This window comes from Prionailurus viverrinus, chromosome A1 (genome assembly GCF_022837055.1).
Source record: "Prionailurus viverrinus isolate Anna chromosome A1, UM_Priviv_1.0, whole genome shotgun sequence".
NCBI classification, from domain to species: Eukaryota; Metazoa; Chordata; class Mammalia; order Carnivora; family Felidae; genus Prionailurus; species Prionailurus viverrinus.
In genome coordinates this window covers 32,341,445-32,363,489 of record NC_062561.1, presented here as the reverse complement: position 1 = coordinate 32,363,489, position 22,045 = coordinate 32,341,445, and the positions used below count along the sequence as shown (strand labels likewise).

General features: G+C 36.5%; 2 long non-coding RNA genes across 4 annotated transcripts in view; both read right to left on the bottom strand.

Moving 5' to 3' along the window:
- Positions 1-8,024, bottom strand: part of LOC125174021 (uncharacterized) — a 30,622-nt gene extending 22,598 nt beyond the window's left edge. For all 3 annotated transcript variants that reach the window (XR_007155225.1, XR_007155227.1, XR_007155228.1), the window contains exons 1-3: positions 7,921-8,024; positions 6,310-6,404; positions 5,608-5,860 (exon numbers count right to left, since the gene is read on the bottom strand). This is a non-coding gene — a long non-coding RNA (uncharacterized LOC125174021). The remainder of the gene's footprint in view (positions 1-5,607; positions 5,861-6,309; positions 6,405-7,920) is intronic.
- A 411-nt stretch (positions 8,025-8,435) lies between these two features.
- Positions 8,436-22,045, bottom strand: part of LOC125174012 (uncharacterized) — a 422,588-nt gene continuing 408,978 nt past the window's right edge. The window contains exon 5 of the long non-coding RNA XR_007155219.1: positions 8,436-8,522. This is a non-coding gene — a long non-coding RNA (uncharacterized LOC125174012). The remainder of the gene's footprint in view (positions 8,523-22,045) is intronic.

The window sequence follows — 22,045 nt, the reverse complement described above, 5'->3', positions numbered from 1 at the left end:
ATCCCAGACCCTAGTGTGAAGAATATGATTCTTATTTCCAAGGCTTTGAGCTAGCCAATCTCTAAGAGGGGGTCTGATACAGACACATTTTCACCAAAGTTTATCTTCATCTAAGAATGTATTTTGCTGGAAGCCCTGAAGAATATTTTCAAAGAATATAGAATTCATGGTTGATAGTAATTTTCATTTAACATCTGGAAGAGGTTGTGCTATTGAAAGAGTATTGTACTACTTCTTTCTGCCTCTGTTACTTCAAATAGAAAACCTTCAGTTATTAAAATTGATATTCCCCTATAAGTAATGTGCCATTTTTTTTCCTGGCTGCTTCCCAGACTTGTTTTTTATCTTTAGTTTTCAAAATTTAATTATGATATTTCTCGGTAGTAATTCTTTTAAAGTATCCTTTTAAGATTTGATGAGCTTTTGAATTTGTGGTTTCTTTATTGCTCTACATGTGAGATGTTTGTAGCTATGAATTCTTCAATCCCCTTTCAGATCTTCTCTTCTTCTTTTCTCCTCAGTTACTCTGAGGATATAAATGTTGGAGCTTGTGTATTACCTCATTGTCCCTAAGGCTTCGTTCACATTTTTTTCAGTTCATAATTGCTTGGATTATGTGAATTATGTTTATCTTTCTCCAGGTTTACGGATTCTGTCCTCTGGCATCTCCAGTCTACTAATGAACCAACTGAGTGAGTTTTCTGTTTTGTATTTTTTATTCTATACTTTACATCTGATTCCTTATAACGTATTTATGTGCCAGGAGCTTTATTTTAAATTTGTTTTAGGAGACTTTTTAATTTATTGTTGAAACAGTTTAAAGATGACTGTTTTAAAACACGTCTGATACTTCCAATATCTGATTTATCTCGGTGTTCACATGTGTTGTAATTTTTTCCCGTTTGTTTGTTTTTTTTAATCAGGATGATTGTTTTCTTTTATTTTGTTTTTTGTCTTTTATATCATTTGACTTGGGGTTTACTTAAATATTCTCTTTTAACAGCCAACACTCCATTAGGCTTTACATACATATCCTCTCCTATACTTGCATGCTTTGGTTCCAAAGACATTTCAATTTTTAGTCTTTGCCGGCTATTTTGGTCTTCTTCAGTTATCTTCTATCTCTGGGGAATCTAATGACCCCCTATGGTTGTTGTTGAGGGTACAAAGGACTTTCCCCAGGTTTGGCTGCCTAGGGTCTCTGAGTGGGCATGATAGACAAAATATGTTCCCCTCAAATACGTTTACATCCTAACCTTGGGACCTATCGGTATGTTACATTACATAGCAAAGGGACTTTGGAGATGTGGCTAAGTTATGGACCTGGAGATGGGAAGAGCATGGTGGATTTTTTGGGTGGGCCCATTATGATCACAAGGGTCCTTGTAAGATTGAAGAGGGGGACAGAGGAGTTAGAAGAGGTGTCAGAACACCTCTTCTAATAAATCTTTAAGATGGTAATAAATCTTGAGGTGGTAAACTTTGAAATGGATGAAAAAGTCACAAGCCAAGAAATTCAGATTTCCCCTAGAACCTGAAAAAGTCAAGGAAATAATTTTCCCCTTGAGCCTTCACAAGGAATTTAGCCCTGCCCAAATCTTGATTTTAAGACTTCTGAACCCCAAACTGTAAGATGATAAATTTGGGTTGTTCTAAAGCATTGTATTTAGATACTTTGTTACAGTAGCAGTGAATAATGAATACATTTTAGTACATGGAAATGGGATGCTGTTATTACGAATACCTAAAAACGTGAAAGTGACTTTGAAATTGGGTAATGGGTAGAGGCTGAAAGGATTTTGAGGAGCATGATAAAAATAGCCTAAATTTCTTTGAAGAGATTGTTAGTAGAAATATGGATATTAATCACTAAGCTAGTGAGGACACAGTAGGAAATGTAGATAGACAGATAAAAAGCATATTGTCTTAGAGAATATTTAGGTAATCAAGAACAGCCTATTGGAAAAAAAATATGAATATTAAGGACCTTGCTGATGAGAACGCAGAAGTGGGAGCATGGAAGAAAAAACATGTATCTTCTTATAAATTCAAGAATAAGGAATAAGAATAAAATATCTTCAAATAAAATACATTTGTCATATAAAACAGTTGCTAGCCATTAAAGATAGACATTAAAGCTGCTGCTGGTGAGGATTCAGAAGGAAGGGAGGAATATGTTATTGGAAAGGAGGAAGTACATCTTTGCTATATAATGGTACAAAGCTTAGCCGATTTGTGTCTTAGAGTTATACTGAAAGCAGGACCTGTATGTGATAAACAAGGAAGGATATTTAGCTGAAGATATTTCTAAGCAAAGTGTTGAGGATGCAGCCTGGTTTCATCTGGCTGTTTTTAGTAAAATGTGAGAGAAATGAAATAAATTGAGGAAGAACTGTTAAGCAAAAAGAAACCGGGATTTGATGTCTTGGAAACTTCTCAGCCTATCCAGATTTCAAAAGATGCTAAAATTAGAAGATTAATTATGAGGAAAGCATGAGAGACTACCCTGCTGGTCATGTGCTCCCTTGGAGGCATATAACAAGTGCCCATTCCCAGGTGGGGCCGCATCTCATCAGTTAGATATTACTCATCAATTATAGGCTATTTATTAGTCATATGTTACTTGGTAAGCACTATCTGTAACTAGTCAGAGGTGCTTCGATTGCATGACCTTTTTGTCAGAATGTGGTTTTAAGTGCCAGTACTAAATATGTGGTTCCTTCTTTTAAACGCGGTAGGAAACCAATACAGTGGGAGAGATGCATTTCAGGACTTCAGGGACGAGAAGCTTCTCTGATTAGACATTGGCTGTGGTGGGATTGTTCCTCTCGCACCACCTCCATGATGTGGGGCATGAAAAGCAATTCTCTACTACAGGCCAATATCCCTGATGAATATGGATGCAAAAATTCTCAATAAGATACTAGCAAATCGAATTCAACGGCATATAAAAAGAATTATTCACCATGATCAAGTGGGATTCATTCCTGGGATGCAGGGCTGGTTCAACATTCGCAAATCAATCAACGTGATACATCACATTAACAAAAAAAAAGAGAAGAACCATATGATCCTGTCAATCGATGCAGAAAAGGCCTTCGACAAAATCCAGCACCCTTTCTTAATAAAAACCCTTGAGAAAGTCGGGATAGAAGGAACATACTTAAACATCATAAAAGCCATTTATGAAAAGCCCACAGCTAACATCATCCTCAACGGGGAAAAACTGAGAGCTTTTTCCCTGAGATCAGGAACACGACAGGGATGCCCACTCTCACCGCTGCTGTTTAACATAGTGCTGGAAGTTCTAGCATCAGCAATCAGACAACAAAAGGAAATCAAAGGCATCCAAATTGGCAAAGATGAAGTCAAGCTTTCGCTTTTTGCAGATGACACGATATTATACATGGAAAATCCGATAGACTCCACCAAAAGTCTGCTAGAACTGATACAGGAATTCAGCAAAGTTGCAGGATACAAAATCAATGTACAGAAATCAGTTGCATTCTTATACACTAACAACGAAGCAACAGAAAGACAAGTAGGGAAACTGATCCCATTCACAATTTCTCCAAGAAGCATAAAATACCTAGGAATAAATCTAACCAAAGATGTAAGGGATCTGTATGCTGAAAACTATAGAAAGCTTATGAAGGAAATTGAGGAAGATTTAAAGAAATGGAAAGACATTCCCTGCTCATGGATTGGAAAAATAAATATTGTCAAAATGTCAATACTACCCAAAGCTATCTACACATTCAATGCAATCCCAATCAAAATTGCACCAGCATTCTTCTCGAAGCTAGAACAAGCAATCCTAAAATTCATATGGAACCACAAAAGGCCCCGAATAGCCAAAGGAATTTTGAAGAAGAAGACCAAAGCAGGAGGCATCACAATCCCAGACTTTAGCCTCTACTACAAAGCTGTCATCATCAAGACAGCATGGTATTGGCACAAAGACAGACACATAGACCAATGGAATAGAATAGAAACCCCAGAACTAGACCCACAAACGTATGGCCAACTCATCTTTGACAAAGCAGGAAAGAACATCCAATGGAAAAAAGACAGCCTCTTTAACAAATGGTGCTGGGAGAACTGGACAGCAACATGCAGAAGGTTGAAACTAGACCACTTTCTCACACCATTCACAAAAATAAACTCAAAATGGATAAAGGACCTGAATGTGAGACAGGAAACCATCAAAACCCTAGAGGAGAAAGCAGGAAAAGACCTCTCTGACCTCAGCCGTAGCAATCTCTTACTCGACACATCCCCAAAGGCAAGGGAATTAAAAGCAAAAGTGAATTACTGGGACCTTATGAAGATAAAAAGCTTCTGCACAGCAAAGGAAACAACCAACAAAACTAAAAGGCAACCAACGGAATGGGAAAAGATATTCGCAAATGACATATCGGACAAAGGGCTAGTATCCAAAATCTATAAAGAGCTCACCAAACTCCACACCCGAAAAACAAATAACCCAGTGAAGAAATGGGCAGAAAACATGAATAGACACTTCTCTAAAGAAAACATCCGGATGGCCAACAGGCACATGAAAAGATGTTCAGCGTCGCTCCTCATCAGGGAAATACAAATCAAAACCACACTCAGGTATCACCTCACGCCAGTCAGAGTGGCCAAAATGAACAAATCAGGAGACTATAGATGCTGGAGAGGATGTGGAGAAACGGGAACCCTCTTGCACTGTTGGTGGGAATGCAAATTGGTGCAGCCGCTCTGGAAAGCAGTGTGGAGGTTCCTCAGAAAATTAAAAATAGACCTACCCTATGACCCAGCAATAGCACTGCTAGGAATTTACCCAAGGGATACAGGAGTACTGATGCATAGGGCCACTTGTACCCCAATGTTCATAGCAGCACTCTCAACAATAGCCAAATTATGGAAAGAGCCTAAATGTCCATCAACTGATGAATGGATAAAGAAATTGTGGTTTATATACACAATGGAATATTACGTGGCAATGAGAAAAAATGAAATATGGCCTTTTGTAGCAACGTGGATGGAACTGGAGAGTGTGATGCTAAGTGAAATAAGCCATACAGAGAAAGACAGATACCATATGGTTTCACTCTTATGTGGATCCTGAGGAACCTAACAGGAACCCATGGGGGAGGGGAAGGAAAAAAAAAAAAAAGAGGTTAGAATGGGAGAGAGCCAAAGCATAAGAGACTGTTAAAATTGAGAACAAACTGAGGGTTGATGGGGGGTGGGAGGGAGGAGAGGGTGGGTGATGGGTATTGAGGAGGGCACCTTTTGGGATGAGCACTGGGTGTTGTATGGAAACCAATTTGTCAATAAATTTCATAAAAAAAAAAAAAATGAAAAGCAATTCTCTGATAGGTTCTTGTGCTGTGGTCCTCCCTACCAGAGCTCCCTGGCCAGCCTGGTGCCTCTAGGTAGAGGATAGATATCTCTGGCACAAGGACACATGGGGCATTTGTTAACATCAGAGCCCCTCTTGCCAATGCAACCCAGTTACCCATTATCTCTTAGGCAAGTAGGGAAGTCTGAGACCCTGCAGACAAGGAGAAAATTGTACCTGGTTACTAATTTTTAGCAGGCCTGTCGTGTCAGACTCACCTGTTGTCAGAGGGACTCCCAATTGATCCAGAGGTTACATAAAGTTATCTGGGTTGCCTGTCATTGCCAGGTTGGTGATTGTAAGAACTCTGAGCCAGGATCTCTTCCTTCTGCTGCATGGGATGACGACAAACCTTCGGTTGTTGTATTGTTCCTTCAATTATGGGGTGCCAAAGAAGTTCATTTTCACACCACCCACAGGGCTGCCTGATGTGTTATTTCCAGGGTTTTAGTTGTATTTCGCAGAAAGGAGCTGGGAGAAACCAGTCTATTACTCTTTGGCTGTACCAGAAGTCTCTATACATTTTTATTCTTCTCAAAGCTACAGATTTAAGCATTTTAGACACTTAATTTAATATTTATATATTTATGTGTGTGTATATACATACATATACCAATATAAACCAATATATATACACATACATAAATATATACATGTATACATAAATATACATATTCTTTTTAACCATATAAATAGTGGTGAAGACAAAAAATACATTACTGTAGTATGGCAGCTTGGAAAGAATCTGTTCCCAAACCACAAAGATACTGGCAAATGTTCAGAAAAGCCCCTTCTCCCATGTATTTGAAAATACTCATGCACCAGCAAATCACACTCCATGCCTTCTGATGTTTTACATTAGAAGTTCTACAATGTGAGTAATGACAACCTCAAATGTTTTCTTTTCTCATCCCGCTTACCTCAACAACTGGAGCATGACCTTTTTTAATAACAAGAATATATTTCAATTCAGCTTAAATATCAGCACTGCATCTTTATTCTGGTAGCCTTCCACCTGCATGAACATATCGAAAATAATACATATTATCCATTAAATATATTTATATTATGCATCTTTTCTTAACAAGAGTGGTGAAACATCACATACAATGATTGTGAATTATTGCTAGCATTTGGAATGTGTTTTCAACCAATATGCAGTTGTTTTTATTTGCATGGATATAAGTTATGGTACTTCCTGTGTAAGGTGGAACACTGATACACAGATTTAGTTCCTACATCCTTGAAGACCCCCTGACTCAGGGATTTATAACCAGAATACCTGGACTTGAATGGATTGTAACTTGGATGTATATATTTATTTTCAGTAACCTCTAACTGAAAATGATCTTTCCTTCAATTACATGTATAGGCAACAAACCCCAGTAGTATTAGCAATATTTATGGCTTTATTATCATTAAAAATCACGGGTAGCTTCATATCACATTTTATCTACTGCAGAACCAGAATTTAGATTACATTGATCACTACCAAATTATGATGGATATTAGACCTGCAACTCAAAATTTTTATTTAATGCACAAGTGGAGACACATATTTATTCTTATGTAAAAATGTTTAAAATATTTTTATAACTGCTTTTCAGCACAGTTGCTTTCTGTTGTATTCTTATACATTTTATCTCATGAATTTAAATCATTATTTTGAGAACTCCATAGGCTTTACAAGCCTGCCAAAGAGATGTGTGAAGCAAATGTATGAGGACCACCTCCTAACAAAAGGATAGTAAAAATATTTTTTAAACATACATTCAAAATCAACACAAATGGGACCAAAAAAAGATTTAAAAATACACATGTTGGAAACTACAAAAGTGATGGACAGGGGCACCTGGGTGGCTCAGTCGGTTAAGCGTCTGACTTCAGCTCAGGTCACAATCTCACGGTGGGTGAGATCGAGCCTGGCGTTGGGCTCTGGGCTGATGGCTCAGAGCCTGGAGCCTGCTTCCTATTCTGTGTCTCCCTCTCTCTCTGCCCCTCCCCCGTTCATGCTCTGTCACTCTCTGTCTCAAAAATAAGTAAACGTTAAAAAAATTTTTTTTAAAAGTGGACAAGCGGTAACTCAGAAGAGGCAACTGAGCTGGATGATAAACCAGCAAAACGTAAAGCAAAGAAAGAACCTGATAAATAAATTCACCCAAATACCCAGGAATTGACAATGGTAGCTGCACCTGAAAGTAAAGTAAATGCGCGATTATATAGAATTGGGTAAGCAATCTATTTAAGCAGAGGTCGAACCTCCTTATCTCTTCTGCCAGTTTGTGGGACTGATGGCTGTTCGTAGCAAGCTTGATGTTTTATTTTTTGAAAAATGCAAAAGGGAGGGACACTGGAAGGGTGTAATATAGGGCTAACTTTAAGGCTGGGGTGAGGCATTATCATACAGTAAGTGGCAGGAATAGATAAACGTCTACATTCATCAGTGTTCACCCTGCTCCAACAGCAGGGTCCCCGGGTCTGACTTGGCAACCAAACTCATAAGACAACATAGGCTTTGCCAAAACACTTACTTAGACATGAGAAAGGATATAGGATATGCAGCAGCAGCGTAGTAGAATTCTTGGGCCTCTCAGACATGTTCTCTGAATGTCTCAATCACGTTGTATTTGGTCCCCTAGAAGAGTCAAGGTGGAGTGATGCCTTTGGGGTGAAGTCATTAGCATTAGAGTTCCTTCAGTTTTTATATTCTGCTAGTCATATGCTCCCTCAGAGGTACATGACAAGCTCCCATTCCCAGGTGGAGCTGTATCCCATCAACTATATATTACTCATCAATTATGGGTTATTTATCAATTACATGTTCCTCAATAAACACTATCTGTAACAAGGCACAGGTGCTTGGATTGGTATATAACAACTGAGAAGAACCCTAATTTACCTTGCATGTAGTGTACTTATACTGTCCTTGAGTTAATGTTGCAGAAGGGTTCAAGTAAGAGCCAAATTCTCAGGCATCCCTGCAGCTAGAGGAAAGTCAGGCCAGCTGTTAAAACTGCAATTCAGTACTAAATACTGAAAACACTTGCCTTCCTCTGACACTCCTCTAAGAGGTTTCTGGAAGACCGACCTGTTACTTTCCATGTTAAGGACTGGGAGAGTCTTCTGGAGATATCTGAAGAAAAAAATGGAAGAGACCTAAAAATACCAAAACTCTTTTAATTTGTTTTTTATTTTAGAGTTAACATACAGTGCAATATTTCAGGAGTGGAATTCAGATTCATCTCTCACACACAACACCCAGTGCTCATCACAACAAGTGCCCTCCTTAATATCCACCACCCATCTAGCTCATCCCCTGCTCCCACCTCCCTCTGTCAACACACAGTTTGTTCTCTATCCTTAAGAGTCTCTTGTGGTTTGTTTCCCTCAGGGAAACATTCTTGATTTCAGAGAAAGTATCAAGACCAGAGACCAGGTCAATCTTCAAAAAAGACAAATTCACTCTGTATGCATAAGGTTCCCAATCAGCTTTTTAGTGGTCAGTGATTAAATAGAAAAAAGGGCAAGAATGAACAGTCATTTTAGATAAAGCTTCTATTTGGAAGCCAGAAATCAAATTCCATGTGTAAAAAAAAAAAAAAAAAGAAAAGAAAAGAAAAAAGAAAAAAAAGAAAAGAAAAGAAAAGAAAAGAAAAAAGTTATAAAATATTTGGAAAGAAAAATATCTAAAAATGTATTAATATTTACAGTTAGTGAAGATCATTTATAAAACACTAGTGACAATGTAACAATAATGATAAAATAATAATATTCAAAAAGTGGAAAGTGTTCTTAAAAATGAAAAAACATGATAAGGGCACGTTAGAGTCCTTAATCCCATTTCACTTGTAATAGACTGATTTTACACTGTCATATTATTTTACTCTATTTAGTCATCTTACTAATAGAAAACTCTCTATGATTTACAAGTGATACCCAGTGATTTTAGAAAATTATTTCTAATATTATGGCAAAGTCTGCATATTTGTGGCTTTCACACATTTGCCTCTGCCCTTTAATTCTGCTCTGTAAACAACAAAATGATAGGGATCTTGTCTGCAAGAGAGATCTCCACATGAAGTAAGTCTTAAACTATACTTCCCTAAATGGTCTCTTGTCCAAAATAAGCATGCTCCATTATAGATTTTCATTTTTAAGAAATATTTTCATTTGTAATCTATGTTTTGTATTATTTGTTTATATGTTTTTTTTCACAATATGATTTGTCTAGTATAGAACACAAACACAGTTCTAGATAGTCTTATCCTAAAGTGAGCAACTTTTTTTTTTTTTATTGAAGAGTTATATAGTAAAAATTATAGGTTTTGCTGGCCACATACCATCTCTATAATATATTCTTTGTTTTTGTGTTATATTTTAAAAGAATCCTTTAAAAATATTTTGTATGGCTTAAAGACTATAGAAAAACAAGCTACAAGGTAGATTTGGCCCTCAGGCAATGGTTCGCCAACCCCTGGTTTAATCTACCAAAGGAAGTTTTCTCGATTAAGAAAGTTCATTCAAATAATGTAATTTAAAAATTATATTTACATGCTGAGTGAGAACACCTCAAACCTTGAATCATTTTGATTTTAGAGACAACTGAAATTGCAGTCTGTTTTCCACATTAACTACTGTGTATGGTTTCATGGTAGATTTACCTATCTATCAAAATAGGGATAGCTAAAACTCTTTACCTTACACCTTGTCTTTTTTAGGTAAGAAGAGGTGTTGAAAAGCTTTTTTTTTTTTTTTTCTGCACACAGCCAGATGGTAAATATTTTACGTTTTGTGTTTGCGGTTTAAAGGTTTCTGTTGCAGGCACTCAATTCTATTGTTTAGCAGGAAAGCAGCCAGAGGCAGTACATAATGAATGAATATAACTGTGTTACAGTAAAACTTTATTTATAAAAAACAAACAAAAAATCTTGTTTCCAACTGTTGTCACAGGCTAAAAAGATAATCTTATTTAGTCATTCTGTTTCTAATGGATTAAGTATTTCAGTTTCAGGTAACCTATAAAGTATATGTATTGTCTATCGAGGTGAAAACAAAACGGCAAACAAGAGAGATGGAAGGTTCTCCTTTAAATTTGGTGACATTAAAAAATCATCACTCGTTTAAACCAGAATTCAAAATATATATATGGTAAACTATTATCACCGGAGTTTCCAATCATATCTGAGATTTTAGAGCCTCCTGGGAGCTGAGGGATAGGACTAAAGAACACCAAATGGGTACACATTTATCTGCTTCCACTAGAGTAACTCTGATTTTACCTGTAAGATATTTTTTTACCTTAGTTACTTTAGTTATTTTCTCTGGAAAAATAAAACCTTTCCTGTTAATTAAAAGTGTTTAAAACTGAGGCACCTGGGTGGCTCACGAGGTTGAGCATCCAACTTCGGCTCAGGTCATGATCTCACAGTCGGGTTCCTAAGTTTGAGCCCCACATGGGGCTTTGAGCTGACAGCTTAGAGCTGCTTTGGATTCACTGTCTCCCTCTCTCTCTGCCCTTCCCCTGCTCGCACGAGGGGCACGTTCCTGCACATGCATACTCTCTCTCTCTCAAAAATAAATAAACTTTAAAAAAAAGTGTTCAAACCATTTCTCTAGCCCATATTACTTTAAACTTATTTTAGATGTTGCATTGTGCCAAATACCTTATTAAATTAATGTTCTGTACACTACTACAGTCATATATATATATATATATATATATTCCAACAAACACTAATTAAGTTTGCATAGTATAGATTTTTTGGCTTGCATTTTTAAAATAATATATAATATAGCATACTTTATCTAAAGTCTCTCTTTCCCATTCACTCTTCCTCACATACAGAAGAAGAGATGCTCTAACATCCATCTGTCATCTCTGTAAATAACTCCCCCAGTGCAATCCATGTGTCTATCCATACCCCTTTGCATTTTTTCCTTCCAATTCTGAAACACACAAAAAAAGCTCAAATCATTTGTCCAAGTAAACAAAAATGTGTCCAAAAAGCAGGGGAGAGGGAAAAAAAAACACAAAAACTATACAAGTAATCTTGGTACTTGGATGAGGAGATGCATTGGCTACAAAAGTAAACTCATGTTTCTTGTCCCAAATTTTACCAGCAAATTAAATTGTCTGGTAGAAATTAATGGTGATATCTGATTACTTTAACTTTTTAATGGTCAAACCAACATCAGGGTGAGTTCAGATTTGTTTCTTTTATCTTCTAAAGGAAGATACTTTACTTCCTTTACTAGATAGACATAGAAGCATAACAACTTACTAAACTATCCAAATTTACTTTCCTCCCATTTTAGTTCATTTGAATGATTTTAGCTAATTATAGGAATAAAGGAAGGTCATTATTTAGAACATCATAGAATTCAGACATCTCCCTCTTGATTTCTCTTTTCCTCTATCTTTTAGCTGGAAATAATATGAAGTTGAATTAGCTGATTAAATTAGTTTAAAACAGCATGAGCCCCTATCAATTTGTATTTTTGTGGTAATAATTTTCTTCATGTGTAAAACATCATCTAGCAAGAATGCAGAATTTTGAAATCAAGATTTCTTTTTTACACTTAATTATTAAAATTAAAAGTATTAAATTAAAATTATTGGATTGACTTAAGTAAATTATATTAATATTTTATATTATGAAAAGAAATATAGAATATACTGTCTCTCATATGGTAACTAATAGTTTAATGTGACTATTTAAAATTTAATTAATTAAAAGTTGAATTCTTTGATCCATTGGCTTAAATGGTTAATTATGTTCACTTTGGCACTTGCAAAAAAATAAGACAAATTCATAAATAAAAAAACAAGACTAAATAACACTGATATTATATCAACATAGTGTTTTATATTTATATGTATATACACATAAATATATATATAACACATTATATAAATGTAACATGAGTGTTATACATATATATTGTGAGAGTAGTATAAAATGTACAACAGGGATTCAGACAAGGAAAGATCACTTTTGAATAAAGAAATAAGTAGGATAATATTTCATGGTGTAAGCATCATTTGCTCTGATAGCAAAACATAGTAAGATTCTCATGGTTCCCTGTATATCAAAGGGTTAGGCTATTAATTTTCTTATCAGAGATTTTTTTCTTCCTATTGGAAGAGCACAGCATCCATACAGTTCCTCCTCTGGGTTCTCTTTCAAATAGACATGAAACTTATAAATCACATACAACTGGATTTTAACTACTGGGTTAACTGATAAATATTGTGGATCAAAGACATCTCAGACTACAGGCTTCAATAGCAAAAACAGAAAAAATAACTGAGTAAGACTGCTCTTTATCTATGCTCCAGATGATTCCTCCTGCCTATCAGCATTCTTTCTTGTTTGGATTGCAATTTGGTCAGTTCGTTTTAATCCATGTCCCTAACAGCAAGACACAATAAAAAGTTGGCAAAACACCATCTATATGGATCACATCAAAGACAATGTTGAGCTGAGTATCATCAGCATACTGATGGACTAGCACTGCCAGTGTCCCTTTGCTTATTGCAAGATAAAATGTCATGTTGACTTTTTTTTTATTCCTTAGCCTTTAAAACCTTATGACACCTTTCAATAGTAACAGTTCATAACAAATGTTTAACACAATAGGTGAGTGCCTTAAACACCAAGATACAGAGTTTAAAATTTTTTTAATGTTTACTTATTTTTGAGAGGGGGGGGCAGAGAGAGAGAGAGAGAGAGAGAGAGAGAGAGAGAGAATCTGAAGCAGGTTCCAGGCTCTGCACTGTTAGCACGGAGCCCAATGTGGGGTTCAAACTCAGGAACCTCAAGATCACAACCTGAGCTGAAGTCAGATGCTTAACTGACTGAGCCACTCAGGCACCCCAAGATACATATTTTTATAAGAAAAATTCCTGGCACAAAAACAGACACATAGACCAATGGAATAGAATAGAAACCCCAGAACTAGACCCACAAACGTATGGCCAACTCATCTTTGACAAAGCAGGAAAGAACATCCAATGGAAAAAAGACAGCCTCTTTAACAAATGGTGCTGGGAGAACTGGACAGCAACATGCAGAAGGTTGAAACTAGACCACTTTCTCACACCATTCACAAAAATAAACTCAAAATGGATAAAGGGCCTGAATGTGAGACAGGAAACCATCAAAACCTTAGAGGAGAAAGCAGGAAAAGACCTCTCTGACCTCAGCCGTAGCAATCTCTTACTCGACACATCCCCAAAGGCAAGGGAATTAAAAGCAAAAGTGAATTCCTGGGACCTTATGAAGATAAAAAGCTTCTGCACAGCAAAGGAAACAACCAACAAAACTAAAAGGCAACCAACGGAATGGGAAAAGATATTCGCAAATGACATATCGGACAAAGGGCTAGTATCCAAAATCTATAAAGAGCTCACCAAACTCCACACCCGAAAAACAAATAACCCAGTGAAGAAATGGGCAGAAAACATGAATAGACACTTCTCTAAAGAAAACATCCGGATGGCCAACAGGCACATGAAAAGATGTTCAGCGTCGCTCCTTATCAGGGAAATACAAATCAAAACCACACTCAGGTATCACCTCACGCCAGTCAGAGTGGCCAAAATGAACAAATCAGGAGACTATAGATGCTGGAGAGGATGTGGAGAAACGGGAACCCTCTTGCACTGTTGGTGGGAATGCAAATTGGTGTAGCCGCTCTGGAAAGCAGTGTGGAGGTTCCTCAGAAAATTAAAAATAGACCTACCCTATGACCCAGCAATAGCACTGCTAGGAATTTATCCAAGGGATACAGGAGTACTGATGCATAGGGCCACTTGTACCCCAATGTTCATAGCAGCACTCTCAACAATAGCCAAATTATGGAAAGAGCCTAAATGTCCATCAACTGATGAATGGATAAAGAAATTGTGGTTTATATACACAATGGAATATTACGTGGCAATGAGAAAAAATGAAATATGGCCTTTTGTAGCAACGTGGATGAAACTGGAGAGTGTGATGCTAAGTGAAATAAGCCATACAGAGAAAGACAGATACCATATGGTTTCACTCTTATGTGGATCCTGAGAAACTTAACAGGAACCCATGGGGGAGGGGAAGGAAAAAAAAAAAAGAGGTTAGAATGGGAGAGAGCCAAAGCATAAGAGACTGTTAAAAACTGAGAACAAACTGAGGGTTGATGGGGGGTAGGAGGGAGGAGAGGGTGGGTGATGGGTATTGAGGAGGGCACCTTTTGGGATGAGCACTGGGTGTTGTATGGAAACCAATTTGTCAATAAATTTCATAAAAAAAATTAAAAAAAAAAAAAAAGAAAAATTCCATTTTTTTTTGGTTTAACATAAAGGATTTCCCCCTTATGTATATATGTGTGTGTAGATATTTCCATACCTATAATCTATATCTATCTATCTATCTGTCTATCTATCTATCTTCTATCTATATCTAAATAATGTAGTAGCTAAAGAAGATTCAAAGTATCCATTTATATTAACTGAGAACTTTTAATTTGTTACACAAACTAATATCCTCAGTTTACCCATTATATTACATAATGGTTGAAAAACAAACCAACAGTGAGACAAAAACATTGGTGTTAAAATTAGGAAATATAGGAAAATCCTTTGTTGACCTAAGACAAACAAGTATTTATAAATTCAGCACATCACAGGTTTCTTATTCCCAACTAATACTTATTAATAACATTCTGGAATGTATGCCAAGATGGAAAATTTTAACTTTTGGAAATGCTTGAGATATTCCATATTTTCTTCCAAGCAGCTTTTAGTAATTAGCTTCTCCAGTTTGTCAACACTACTCTTTTTAAAGTGAAACATTCTATCTACCTACCTGCATATTTGTATACTCATACAAAATAGTTACATTTTTACATATATATGCATACAGAGTGAGAGTATGTGACAGAATTATCTGAACTAATATTAAATTTACTGGTCTCAATTTGAGAATAAAATATGAAAGTATCAACAGGTTTGCATCATTATTGATGATCATGTACGCAGTTAACAGAGCATAAATGAACTATTTCATATCAGTCCTTAGTTTAATTGAAGAGTTTCAAATATAATTCTTTAGTTACATCCCTACCTACTTAAAAAGCTCCCATAGAAATCAAAATCAGATTATAATACTACAGAAGCTGGCTAAATTTCTACTGTTTTTCAGACTCATTATAAACATTGTCATCAGGCTGAAGATAGGTTGTTTCCTTTTCTCTTTTTGTTACATTCCTCAGACTTCAAAAAATGTCATTTCCATGCAAATACCCCTCTGCAACATTCATTAAACCTTTCTTACTGAGAATCTAGCTCTCTCTCGACCCTTTCCGTTATCTACAAGAAATCTTGGAAGGGTCAAAACAGCAGAATGAGGCTTCCTTGTTTTAATATAAAAAATGAAGAAGCAAGAATTCTGTTCAAATTTATTTTCTTGTAATGTGAGAATGTCACAGCGGCAGAATACTGAAATAGGATATATTCTTATGTGTTAAGTGGAATAATTAAAGTTAGAACTGGTACAAATGAATCAATTTTTCTTATAGCCTCCATATAACAATTGCATCATCCTCCACCGACTCTCTACTTCCAAGAAAAAGACTTTCTACGTCTCATCAAGTGGGGAAACTCTAGCAAGTGGCAACTGCTCCATTCCTTGCAATTTCTGCCTTCCTAAGGACAAGAAAACATTGTGTGAATTAATAGTAGTCCTCAACAATGGAAATGAAAGCAGCATTCGTTACATGGACAATAACCCGGTAATAGTTTGCTACCATGATATAATTGTCATATCTAGATCTTTCCCCAGTCACTTTTGTCTTATAAATTCTTCTCACAGAAATGTACAATTTCATGAAGGATGTTTTATCATTTGGTATGAGATATTTAAAAAAGCCATTATACATGCAAAAATAAATTTAGCAGCATATTATTACTTATTATTGTAAAACTTATTTAACCAGTATACTTTTTTCACTGCACATGAAGTCTCATTTTTGTTTTAACTCACTTAACAAGTGATGCACACTGACTAATTTTAATTGTGTGAGAATATATATGACTTGTGCGCCTAATATTACATATTCCATTTGGGAGCTACCATTTATTTACATGAAAGTTGCAGCATCAGAAATACATAAATGAACTATTTAGCATCTACTATGTATAATACCTGAATGTTGTATTTTTAGCCTGTCCATTGTATCATTTTATAATTCTTATGTTTTATATTTAAAAGTTGAGATAAGTAAAAGTAATTTACACATCCATTTATTAACATTTCTCTACAGAGAGCATATAATCGGGAAACATAGTCTTACTTCTCAAATGACAAATGCTAAATTAGAAAAATCATCACTGTATTCTATCTTTTTAATATTTGTTTTGCTGGGAAAATTACTTTTAAGTATTAAAATTACTTTTAATAAGTAATTTTGAAAGTTTCATCAAATAACTGTAAGTCTTAGAATGGGCAAAAATCACCTTGAGGAATATTTGGAGAAATATCAATATTTTTATGCCAGACGTTAATTTGCATTTTAATACCAGTGTTCCTTTTGTGTTCTCTGCTAACCAACAGTGCATTTATAAAAAATAAAATGCACTTGCTCAGTGATAGACTTGGTTACTACTTCATGAGTACATTTATTTTCTCTCCAGTAACTGCTCATTTGCTTCTCAAACATTCTATGATGCCCTTAAATCTCCACTTTAAGGGGCATGCATTTCAACAATTATTAGTCAATTATAAATGTTGTTTCCCTTTTTGTCTGTCATCTATTCTCTGATATGACTTCTTCATGAAAAATGTCAAAAACTCATGAGGGATATAAAACTAAAGAAAAGTGTTAGGGTATATTTCAATAGGATAGTAGAGATGTGAACAGCAAGTGAGCCACGTACTGTAATAATAAAGAAGTGTGAGGGACAGTGGAATTAGGAGATCAGTTAATCAAAACGAATGCGATTTTCTTGGACAGTAGGTTGGGCATACAGCTGATCCTCCTTGGGTTAGAAAGACTATATCTGCCTTAAACCTGGATGATTGCCTGGAGTGCAGTGGATGTCCCCACTGTTAGCAAAACTGCTTCCAAACATCTCAAGGCTCGAAAGGAACGTGACACGAAGCCATGTGCTGCGTGGACTATGTAAATCCTATCGCCCTGCTTGCCTGGCCTGAGCAAATCATTGCTTACGGAGTTCTTCGCCTATCCCTGGAAGTGTGGGAAGAGAAGAATGGAAGAATTGTCAACGTTACTGTCATATATTTAAGGTAATAATATGTTTAAAAGGATTAAAATCCGCTTTACTTTGAAATATCTAAATAAAACAAACATTTCGTATTTTGTTTCAGAGAAGGCACACAGATGCTGGCTGTTGAAACCAACCCAGAATAGGGTGGTAAAGACGCACTGTTCACATGTTTCAAAAATGTCGTGAGTCCGTTGGGTCCGTGTTCCAGCTGCTTTATTAATTTAAACAGGTTGTGCCTTCATATCCACCCAAATCAATTGTTCAATCAGCACAACAAGCCACCTCAACTTCTAACAAATGACAACAATGACAAAATTACCAAGAAAACAAACCGTGCCGTCTCCAAGTCTCTGTTCTATATCATACTCTTCTATCAAAAGGTACGGTGGTCCCTTCGCATCCCCATTGTTTACTTCTATCTGTGTACCTCTCATCTGACACATATCACGCACACTTATCTGACACGTATACCTTGTACACTTCTTACCTGACACATAATTTGACATATCATGCTGTTTCCAACATAACCATGAAATACTCTCAAGCGTAACAATTGAATCTTTACACGACTTATATTAATATAAATTTATATGATCACCGATCTTGTGTTTCCTTACTAGAATTTTACAGTTCTCCTCTGACCACTACTTTATGGCTCAGATGCGGGGTAGAGAGTGCCCCCTTCTGCCAGGGGAATGGAATAGCAATTATTATATAGATCGCAGGAGCTACAATCTAGTGGAATGATAATGAAAAATGAAGAAAGAGGCCACATTCTGGAGGAAACTCAGTCTGGCAAAGAACCTTACAGTAAAGACTAGAATAGTGTTTCTCCAAATATAGCTGTTGGCTCACATGCCTCAAAATCACAAGGGGAAATTTTTAAAAATACCAGTTTTGAATTCCATCACAAACTTGATGAAAATGAATTTTAGGAGGTGGCGCTCAGACTACTTACTAACAAGATTCTCAGGTTATACTACACACTGAAGTATGACACACATTAAAGTAAGGGTTACAAAATAAGGCAGAAATAGGTAAATAAATAGAAAATACTGTAACAACATCTCTTACCTGCAGTTAAAACTTAAAATTTATGAAAATACATAAAAAAGAGGCGGGGGGAGGGCATTTGTGTAAATTGCCTGCAGTTTCTGGGGCTTAAAGATGAAGATTTTTATTAACCTCTGAGAATAAATATTAATTTAAACATTTAATGTTTATTTTTGAGAGAGACAGGAAGACTCTCTCAAAGAGTCAGAGTGGGGAAGGGCAGAGAGACTGGGGGACAGAGGATCCAAAGGGGCTCCATGCTGACAGCAGAGAGCCTGATGTGAGGCTCAAACTTAGGATCTGTGAGATCATGACCTGAACTGAAATCCAACAGTTAACCGACTAAACCACCCAGGCGCCCTGAGAATAGATATTAAGTTTGCTTATTTGTTTTAGGAGAATATCCAAGTGGATTTTTTTTAATGTTTATTTATTATTGAGAGACAGAGAGAGACAGAGCATGAGCATGGGAGGGCCAAAGAGAGAGGGAAACACAGAATCCAAGGCAGGCTCCAGGCTCTGAGCTGTCAGCAGAGAGCCCGACGTGGGGCTTGAGCTCACAAACCGGGAGATCATGCCCTGAGCTGAAGTCGGACGCTTAACTGACTGAGCCACCTAGGCGCCCCAAGTGGATTTAATAAATATCCGGATATAGCTCAAAATTTGAGTTTTCTTGGTAAAATTGTGAAAACATTACCAATCTGAATGAATATGGTATGTGCATTCCACTGGAATTTAGCATTTTAATATCATGATGGGTCCTTATCTCTTCCTAAAAACTATTTTTCATGAAGTACAGTTTGTGTAATATTGATATAACCATACCAATTTTCTGATCACTCATGTTTGCATGATATATATTTTGTCATCTTTTTACTTACAACATGTTTGTGTCCTTAGGTTTAAAGATTATGTTTTAAATACCATAGTTCCTTTTAACAGTCTCTGCCTTTTGATTAGGGTGTTTAATATACTTTCATTTAACATATTTGCTGAAACATTTGAGTTTAAGTCTATCTTCCTGATGTTTGTTTTCTATTTTTCCCATTTACTCTTTATTTCTTTGTTTTTCGTCTCCTTCCTTCTTTTCAACGCATCAGGCATCTGCTTCATTTCCAATTTTTCCTCTATTGATTTAGTTAGGCCTGATTGTGTGGTGTTTGCTATGTTCTCCATATTGCAATATGCCTCTTAAGCTTAACATAGCTATCTTTAAAAATATTCTGCTACTTCACACATAATGTAAGAATTTTACAAAAATACGCCTCCAATTATTCCCAACCTACGTTGTACTCTTGTTGTGAACTATTCTCCTTCCACATATGCTGTGAAACCACACTGCATTGTTGTTATTTTTACTCTGTAAAGTTGATAGTCTTTTACAGAGATTTAACATCTCAATATTAAAAAGCCTTTTATATTTACTCATGCATTATATTTTCTGGTTGTCTCTCTGGTATAATTTCCCTGCAGTCCAAAAATCATCTTCGAAAATGCTGTGGGTACATGTTTGTTAACTGGATGGGTCTCACAGCATTTAAGCTGTCTGAAAGTGTCTTTATGTCACATTTATTTTTCAATGATGACTGTTCTTAATATGGACTTTGATGGTTACAGTTCATAGTTGATCTGAGAAAGCCAGAGGTTTTCTTCACTTCTGCCCTGCCTGCAGCCTGAGCAGCCTGGCAATATGGCTCTTTCTCAACATCCCTCACCTCACTCATCTACTGGTAGCTTTTGCCTCATACTCAGTGAAGACCCCCCAGTGCATGGATGGTATAATAAACTCCCAGCCCCTTGTGGCCGTGCCTATGCTTCGGGACATTTTTCTCCTAAATCACCAGTGCTTCCCACAGGCATAGATAGCCTAGAGGCACTCATGACCTATCCTCAGGCTTCTCCAGGCCTCAAGTGAGGGCTATCTTTCAGCTTTTACTGTCCCTAATCTTTTTTCACGAGTGTTTGGTAGATGCCTGCATAGAAAAGTTAACAAGTGAGTACAGACTCCCCTTATCTCTGGGGCTCCAAGTGATTCTAAGTCATCACACTGGCATATGCTCAAACTTTAAGAAATCATTAGAAGTTCAGCTATTCTTGGGCACCTGGGAGGCTCAGTCAGTTAAGCGTCCAACTACAGCTCAGGTCATGATCTCACAGTTTTGTAGGTTGGAGCCCCATGTCAGGCTCTGTGCTGACAGCTCAGCTTGGAGCCTGGAGCCTGCTTCATACTCTGTGTCTCCCTCTCTCTCTCTGCCCCTCCCCCACTAGCACTCTGTCTCTCTCTTTCAAAAATAAACATCAAAAATATTTAAAAAAACAAAAAGAAGTTCAGCTGTTCTTTTCTTACCCTAGGATTATTGCAGCCTTTCCTTTTCCTGCTGCTCTAGCAAAGATGAAAGTTGACATAGGCCCTTTCTACGTTAAGAGGGTTTGTTACTTATTTGGATTTTAGTACATGTGTTTCCTTAAGCCCTCAATTCCATAATGAGTTTTAAAAATCTATAATTTTGTAGGTAGTCTATTTTGTAATTATTATTATCATATGACTTTCTACCTTGCAATTGAAACAAACATTCAAACACCAGACACAATCTTACACACACACACACACACACACACACACACACACACAGTCCAGACTATTTAATTGATATGACAGTTTAGTCAGCCATTGTCAAAAGCTGAAATTTCATTATATTTTTTCCTAAAAGAATTTGTATGCCTCTTTGATACTGTCATTCTGTTTCAGAGTAGAAGAGCGATCATAAAATGAGATGCAAAACTAGAATTATGCCAACTAAAGTGAATATTTAGACTTACCAGTTTAAAAAAAGGAGTGCATTTAGTAATTGATTTCACTCCTCCCCCACCTGCCCTGCTCAATACATTTTTACTGTTTGGATTGTCTTCAAACAACTCCCCCTCCCTGCCGTAGGGTCCAAGTACCCCAGTTTGAGATTCCAGTTAAAACAGAAGGCAATGTATAGTTATTTAATAATGAATCCAAGGCAGAAGCCCCCAGGGCTTGTTTATCAAGCTCATAATGCTCTCCAAAGACCCACACTTCAACAAATGATCCATTCTGGCATCTTCCCTGGGTTAGAAACTCTATTATCCAGGTCACAGATTACTGCAAGTGTCACATCTCCACAGAGAAAAGTCACACGAGTCAGAAGTGAGTGGTTCATCTTCAAAAGACCATTCTCATTCTGTGTCTCTTTCTCTTAAGGGACAAGAAGAAAATTTCCTACCCCTTTTTCCAACAGACTTTGCAGAGAATTGGATCAAAACACAAATGCTCATATTTAGGTGAATAACTGAATAACTTGCAAAGA